The 8,442-nt window shown below is 38.3% G+C and overlaps 1 protein-coding gene across 1 annotated transcript in view; it reads left to right on the top strand.

Annotated features, from left to right (window-relative positions):
• The first annotated feature begins 2,620 nt into the window (after positions 1-2,620).
• The window catches only part of igfn1.1 (immunoglobulin like and fibronectin type III domain containing 1, tandem duplicate 1), a 29,057-nt gene continuing 23,235 nt past the window's right edge, over positions 2,621-8,442 (top strand). The window contains exon 1 of the mRNA XM_068315666.1: positions 2,621-2,754. The gene's annotated coding sequence lies outside the window, so the exon portion shown is untranslated. The remainder of the gene's footprint in view (positions 2,755-8,442) is intronic.

The raw sequence follows: 8,442 nt of genomic DNA, 5'->3' as shown, positions 1-8,442 counted from the left end.
ATAGGACGACAATTTTTTTACCTTATAATTTACGGTAATTTAAACGTTATAAACCCTCCCCATACCGATATTAAAACACCTTCTATCTGCATCACCTTATCCCACACTCTTACCGACTGTTAAAGCACTTTTGTGTCTCACATAAGTCCGAGACTCACGGAAATAGCGCCCTCCCGAATGCCGTCAGCCAACAGAATGTGCGTCCGGAGTCATTTGACTGCCTGCCAAAAATCCGCGAATAGGCGAAGTCACGAGTGATGATGCGCGAATGCACGAGGGCACACTGTATATACATGACAAGTCAAAGCAACTTGCTATGTATAAGTCTGCAATCTAAATTTTGACATGGGAATAAATACTTTACATACTGGTACATGTTAATAACCTTGCATCATTCTGCATGAATGTGGTGTGGATTACTGGACGGTGATGTTTTTGTTTTAGTGTGTAACAGTTCTTAGCACCTGTCGATATCCATCATCATGTTTCATATCTACAGAGCTGATTTGTTTTTGGCATGAGATTCAATGATAAAGCACTTGTGACCAACCTCTAAGAGGTGGGCAATATTTACGTCACCTATTTGATGTATTTATTTATTTATTTTGTTTCTTTTCTTTTTGGACATGTTATTACAACAGACGTCACACCTTCATCACATTTGCAGCATCAACAAAACCTGAAAATCAGGGCTGACATGTAGAAGCCATTTGGCTTGTGAAATTCCCATTCCCAAAATCAACAAAGATTTATTTCATTACAATATGTTGCCAAACAATTTATGCATAAAATTTAACATTTAATTTATTTTGGCAAATTGTTGTTTTAAACTGTCCATTCAGTCCCAATATACATTTGTGTCTGCAAAATCTTCATCTAATTTTTATTTATTTTTTATTTTTTATTTTATGTACTGATCTGATTCCCGAAGGAAAATTAAGAGCACACTCTAGTTAGTAAATACTTCAACACATGAATACGTGTTAGTTTGTACAGACCCGTACAGCACATGCACACACACAGAAGGGGGCCTGTAGGCATGCAGGGAGAGGTGGAGTAGCGGGCAGCCCCTTGGTGGAGTTCCCAAATCTAGCCATTGTTCTTACAGTCTCTACACACAGTGTGATAATTAAAATAAAAAATAACAATCTGAAACATATTAACCAACATTTCCATCAGTTCTGTAACCTTGAAATGTCAATTCTTTATAAGCTTTTTTAAAGACAAATGGGGTTCCTAGACTCCTAATTTCCATATCCAAATTGTTCCATAGGACGACACCAGTAAAAGAAAAAAGATTTTTTTTTTAAATTTAGTTCTTGTTTTCTTCTGTAAAAATGCAGTTTCCTCTCAACTGTTAGTTAGACTCACTATTCGGAAGTTGTGCTAGTATATTTTGTGGTAAACAGTTGTTGGCCTCCTTGTACATGAGTTGAACAGTCCTATAGCTTATCAGGCCATGTATCTTAAGTAATTTGGATGTAATGAATAATTGATGTGTGTATGCTCTATAAAGGGATTTGTGAAGAATTTTTATGGCTCTTTCTTGGGGTAATAATAGAGGCTGTAAACCGCTTTTATATGTGTTTCCCCACACCTCAGCGCAGTAGTTCGGATGCAAAAAACAATTATATGAAACACATTATGATTTAGTAATATCTGAGTTTTCCACAGAAAATAATGCTATAGCCTTCACTTTCAACTGAAATGTCAGAGTTGGGGACAAAAGTATTCAGGTGCTACAGCCTTTAACCTTCATTTCGATGTATCTGCATTCATCTATAGTTGGTGGCCTAAGCCAAAAGCAGAGGCATTCGTTTCTCTGACCTGTGGTTAAAGATGTGATAAATAACTCTTTGAGACTACATAAAAAGCACACGTTGCCCCTAGACATCAAACATCATCTTATAAATGTCATCATTATATATTCCCAGCTCAGTTATTCAAATCAAATCTGACCATTTGGGATTCCATTATTATGTTAATTGAAGTTGACAAGAAGGTAATTAATGTGTCTACGGTGTTGAGTATCACTTCCATTATACATGGTGGAGTCATGAAAAATGAGCCTTGCACAGATTTGAAAAAAAGATTTCTGAAATAACCCTACATAACAAGAAGTATTTCTTGAGTGATAGTTTCAAATTAATTGTTTTTGTAGTAATTAGGAACTATTAATCATCTATTTATATTTTGGTTTAAATTTAGCCTTTAAGCTTTCTCTTTAAAAAAATGACAAAACGTAAAGAAAAAATACATGATTCTGGTTGCACTCAGTCGTGCGTATTTAAAAAAAGAAACAACAAAAGAGAACAAGACAACAACAACAAAAAAGGTTAAAGAGATAAACAATCAAATTAACATTTATGTCTCACAAAGTAAACCTAATAAAGTCCTAGACTTATTACTCAGTTATACCTACATTTCAGTCCTGTAAACAAGCAAACTGGATCTTCATTTGTGTCTGTTCTATGAGAACAAATGATTCCATTAACCTGGTCTCTGGACCACCCTTAGCTGCCCCCCTCGACTCCCTGATTCACCGCCCACTCAATCTCCAATGGCTTTGTAGGTTAGAGCTAATACAGAAAAGCGTGCAGCTTTTGGCAGTCTCTTGGTAAGTCACTAGTGCATCATCAAGCATAGACCTGCACACTGCAGGAAGGATCTATTACACTGAAAAAAAATAAGAACAGGCACAGACTGACCAGACTGCTGCCTGAAAGGGAACAGAGAAGAGAGCACAGTGAGCAGGTAGGTGGCCCTCCAAACTGAGATTGGCTTGAAAAGAAAATGCTCACAGCAGTAAGGATTAAGAATATAGATGCACACGTGAGAGAGAGTAAAAAAAAAACCTAAAATTTATATTCAGGCCTGTCAACAAGCCAGGCTTCTATTTTCGTCTGTTGAATTAAAAGTGCAATAAAGTCACATATGTTAAACATATTTTAAGGAAAGGCTCAGATCGCAAAGCATGTAATCAAAGTAATCATACATATATAGGATTTAGTTTCACTGAGGACATAGAAATATGGTGTGTTGCATGAAATCTTTTTTATAAGGCATGCAGGCTTCTCAGTTTGAATTTCATGGTTTTAAATCTGGAAAGATGGATCACAGCACTGAGGTCAGAACTGTGAGGATGTTGGGTGATGACTAACTTTAGAAAGACTGTGTTAAATCAATATGCAGCCTCAGTTGCATGGCGGGTGTGGATTATATTTTGACAGTAAAAATAGTATTTCTCTTTATATCAAAAGCATACACAGGAATATCCCTGATACCGTTCATTCTGTAATGGTTCTATCTATACTTACCAATTATACTGGATTAGAAGACAAAACAATTTAGGAAAATAGAATAATAAAGTTCAAGCACACAATAAACAATGCAGGCACACAAATTATGCTAAAGCTTTTTGAAAATCATATGTAATCAAAATCACAGCCAATTTGGTAGATCAGCCAGTCCAGGGGAATGTGAGTTCAAAGTATTGGGATCATTAGCAATTACTCGATGCCAAAAGGCCATGTTATCACACTTAGTGAGAGGCAGTTTAACACAATTGAAGCAACTGTCTGTGTTGTACACTCCACTGCAGTGCAGCGATCTGCAAAGAATGAGACTGAGGGACATTTGAGAAGCTACCAGATGTCATTTGAAGAATATTTGGTCATTGGTGCAGCCGTCTGACGGGCGAAGAAAAACTGAGACATCACGTATAACTGACTCGCTAAACATAATTTGTTTGTCTGCTTAGTGGCCTCTCCTTTTAACAAACTTTAAATTACATCCACTGGCCTCTTCAAAAGTCTGTAACTGCTTTTCATGTCATGCATACAAGTAGGGGTCACTTTGAAGAGAGGGGATGGGATTCGGTGTTATATGCTTGCCTATCTCTCTCTCTCTCTCTCTCTCTCTCTCTCTCTCTCTCTCTCTCTCTCTCTCTCTCTCTCTCTCTCTCTCTCTCTCTCTCTCTCTCTCTCTCTATATATATATATATATATATATATATATATATATATATATATCCATGTCACAGGTTATGCGTTAGCCTCTTTCATCTGACTAGGGGTGAGAGGTGCGGCACACCCAGGTTGCTAGTTCAAAGCAAGGTCACACAGAGACAAATAAACATTCATGCCTACAGAAAATTTAACATGACCAATTTATATAAGTTGCATGTTTTTGGAGGTGGGAGGAGGCCAGAGAACTAAGAGAATCAACGCGGGAAGGAAAAGCAAACTCAACACAGAAAGGCCCCAGGGAATCAAACCCGAGACCTTCTAGCTGTGAGGCAACAGCATTACCCACTGCGCCACCGTGCTGCTTCCTCAGCCAAACTTGAAACTATAAATGTGATGATCTAAAAGGGCAAAATAATTTCATGGAAGGGGAGATGAGTGGGTTTCCTTTAAAGCTGAAGAACACTTGCCAAGCTATATCCCATTGCAGGCTGCTTTGCTTTTACCATATATATATTCAAGATCCACCAACAGCCAAGATTACTTCTAAAGTCCAGACCCTTTCCAAACATGCTGGAGCATGTGTACAACTAAAAATAAAATACTTTCTGAGACAGCAGGTTTTATTTTCAGTGGGGAGTCAGAACCAGCAGGGAACATTATAACTTTGAAGAAACACATTTAAGCTGTAGTATTTTGTAGAATTAAGGAGAAAGTCAGCAAAAGATGTCCTCACTTTAACAAGCAGGCTGAAGCCCCTGAATCTATTCACATTAACACTTTATTATGAGAGTGTTGTTTTACCACTGTGGATGTTGTGCAAGCTGCTGGATGGTGCAGTATATGATGTTTTCAAGCCACCTAAATTTGAGAAATGTGGTGATCTGAATTTTACTGTTTGAATGAAAATGTTTGATTTTTCTGTACATATATACTTGGGTTTGCTCTGAATTCAAGTCAGTCAAAAGAGGTAGTTAATCTGTTCAACAATAGTACATCTAGTTGTATTTTTTCAACTGACACATGACACAGGTAAAGGTAAGTAAGCTTTCTGCGACTATGAGTTTCATTTGATGAAATCTGTTTTTACCTTAACTACACCCAGACAAATAAGGTTGAATTTCAGCAACTCTGTTTTGAGTTTAATTCAATAATTAATTTAATTTAATTTAACTTGATTCATTTGTTAATAGAAATGACTGACTCAAACTATTTCGAGGGTTATTATTTAAACTCTTAATTTAAATTCTAAATATGTTGCGGTATTGTCTAGTATCACAATTTACATTGTTTACTGAAAGAGACAAAATGAAAAAAACAAGATTATATTCATCTTGATGAGTTTCAATTCAAGTAGACCCCGTTGTATGTGTATGAATAGTGAATGAATAACTGAGTGCAAATGATGATAGAAAAATAGATTAGTGAAGGCAAACTTCTCTGAGAGAACACAAGTCTGAGTAGTTGGTCGGTCATCGAAACCAGGGCTTTGAACCGTTTCATGGAATGAAAACAAAAACCAGAAACTTTTGGTATTTTGGCAACGAAAATGGAAACTTTATATTTTTTAATGTTCCGGAACAGAATTGGAAAAAGAAAATAATTGTAAACCGGTTAATACCGTTTTTTTTTTTGTTCTTGAAAAAACTATTTGACCTCATGTTTCACTTCCTGTCATTCACTGGATGCGGGATGAGAGAAAAGAGATGTAGCGGCTATCAGCAGCATTTAAGAAAAGGGCAGTCTCCCAGTCATTTTAATCATAACAGGCAAACACTGCAGTGTGTCAATCTTAAAAATGTATGATTTAGACATTAACTCATTGGCTGCAGTCATTTTCAGAGCAGTGTGTTCCCGTACTGCCAGCACTTTGGAGCAATATTGAGCTATGGGAGAAGAACAATGAAGATCTGTTGTTCAGCAGTAAATGACTTGGTGGAAGTTATTCTTGTCTTATTTCATGTAGTGTCTAAGTAGGAGGTATAAGCCTTAACTACAGTGATATAACTGTCATAAAGCAGTGGTGTAGTGCTGTGGTACTGTTTACTCTAGGATAGGGATATATCTATAATTATAGTCTATAGTCTATAAACTAAACTAGTTGCCAATTTAAAAGTCCTTAAGTTACCGTATGTTGTGCACCATTTAGCTCATTGTACAAAGAGGCGTAGTCTAAATAACGGAGTTTATTTCTGTACTTTAACCGGACACATGGCGCACCATATTGTTCGGTGCATGCTTGATAACAAAGCAAAAAGGTGACTGTGGTTGGACTGTGTTGTACTACGTATTTAAATAAAAAAATAAATAAAAAAAACGACATTATTTTTTAAATATGTTTTTATTTCTTTATTTTTTAATAAATCTGTACTAAATCCTTCGAAGTCCTCATCTTTGGTCTGCAATGAATATCTCGGTAGTTTCTCTATCGCTGACCGTCTGGTTTCCGGGTGTCTGTCCGGTAATGATGCCGGCTTTTGCGAAACATTGGACAAAAGTCGAAGCAGACACATTACTCCAGGATCCACAATCCACCACATATTGTGGGGGTGTAACTCGCTCGACACTGCCTCCAGTCCTGGTAAACGTGTGTTCACGTCTCATCCATCACTCCACAACGCACGCAGCTTAACTTTAAAGGCTGTGTTCACACCGATGTCCAGCAGTTGGAGTTCTTTCGTTAATCCTCCAGGATAATGACAAGCTCTGAATTCAGCCGCTTGACGTGGTTTCTGACAGAAGCGGTGGTGTGTGTGTGTGTGGGGGGGGGGTGCATGGAGTCACAGATCAAGAGAGATGGCGAAGCGTGAAAAAAGCCCCTCAGTCTCTTTACGTGAACCGGAACAACCAGAACTGATAGCCTGGAGTTTACATGTTGTGTCATGAGCTTGTCTCTTCGCTGACGTCATTGTCTGGGGTCTTTAGCCAATCAGATGTGGTTAACAGCATACCTGCGGTACAGTACCGGTACCTACCGGAGGTGTGCTGGACATAGCCTCGCGTCATGTTCTCTAATTGGTCCATCGCTGCTGGTGTACGTAGTGACATAATACGTCTTATGTCGGTGGACAATGGCCGATCTGGTGGATCGCTGACTAAAATCACACAAAAACATTTTTACAAATCTTGGAACTCAGTGTACACAGAAGACGCTTAATGTTAGAAGGTGCAGCATTGATTTTTGAGAAATTTTAAGGCTTTTAAGCGCGTCTTATGGTGCGCAAAATACAGCACTTACATATTAAATTTACAAGGAACGTTATTAACCGATTCGGGAACTTCATTTTTTGTTCTAACTGGTTCAGGAACGTCAGTTTATGGGTGGAATGCAAAACCAGAAACGTTATAATTCAGTTTCTGTTCGGAACAAACCGATTGGCAAAAAATTCTGGTTCAAAGCCCTGATCAAAACTGAGGCCGGATGTAAAAAAGTTCAAAGAGGAAAAGACAAGTCGACCAGTAGTCAAATCAGCATTTAGAGAACTAGTACACACATGGGCCCTGTAAAAACCGGAATTTTCAATTTTTGATTTCCCTCTTCTCAGAGCAAAAAATTCAGATTGTAAATTAAATACCTGATGTGCTATTTCAGAATGGAAGATAATTAGATTTGTTTGTTATGCTCTTAATAAATGAAGACTTAATCAGCATTTATTGCTATGCTCCACAAGATATGTGTTATAACCGTTAAAGAAGAGAGGTTTCAAGAACCATGTAATTAAAAAGACTTCTTAATTTGGAATAAATTATACACAATAGTAAGCCTTTAGGGTCTTCCTGTGTGCAGTCATTCAAACAGAGCACTCATGAGAAACTTCCAACAGGACTTACATTTATGTCATCACTATTTTGTGAAACTCTTTAGCTGAAAAGTCAGTCAGTCATCTTCAGATTACCACCGCAGCGGGTCATGGAGCCGGAGCCTATCTCGGCGGCATGGGGCATGAGGCTGGGGACACTCCGGGCACGACGCCAGTGCCACATACAAAGACATACAACCATGCACATACACACTCATTCCTACAGGCAATTTGGAACGGCCAATCAACTTGAAGCACATGCTTTTGGAGGTGGGAGGAAGCCCGAGAACACGGAGAGAACCCACGCAGACACGGGAAGAGCATGCAAACTCCGCACAGAGCGGGACTCGAACCCGGGTCCGCTGTGTTGTGAGGCGGCAGCGCTAACCACTGCACCACCTTGCCGCCCCTAGCTGAAAAGTATAATACTTCACTTTTAAGTATTGGTCCAATGAAAAGGAACAACCTTTTAAATTGAGTTACTACATCAGATTTCAGAACAGAATATGGTAATGGCTTACGGTGATGCACATCAACTGTCAGAACAGAGATATGTTCCTCATGTAGCAGCTAAAATGTCATGTGAGTCAGCCATGATTCTCATGTGTCATGTCACAGCTGTTGTTATATGAACTGCCCTGATCCAACCAAATAACAGTGGTGGTTAACATATCTCC

This window comes from Antennarius striatus, chromosome 5 (assembly GCF_040054535.1).
Source record: "Antennarius striatus isolate MH-2024 chromosome 5, ASM4005453v1, whole genome shotgun sequence".
In the NCBI taxonomy this organism is placed as follows: domain Eukaryota; kingdom Metazoa; phylum Chordata; class Actinopteri; order Lophiiformes; family Antennariidae; genus Antennarius; species Antennarius striatus.
The sequence above is the reverse complement of the archived record's forward strand: the minus strand, read 5'-3'. Positions and strand labels throughout refer to the sequence as shown.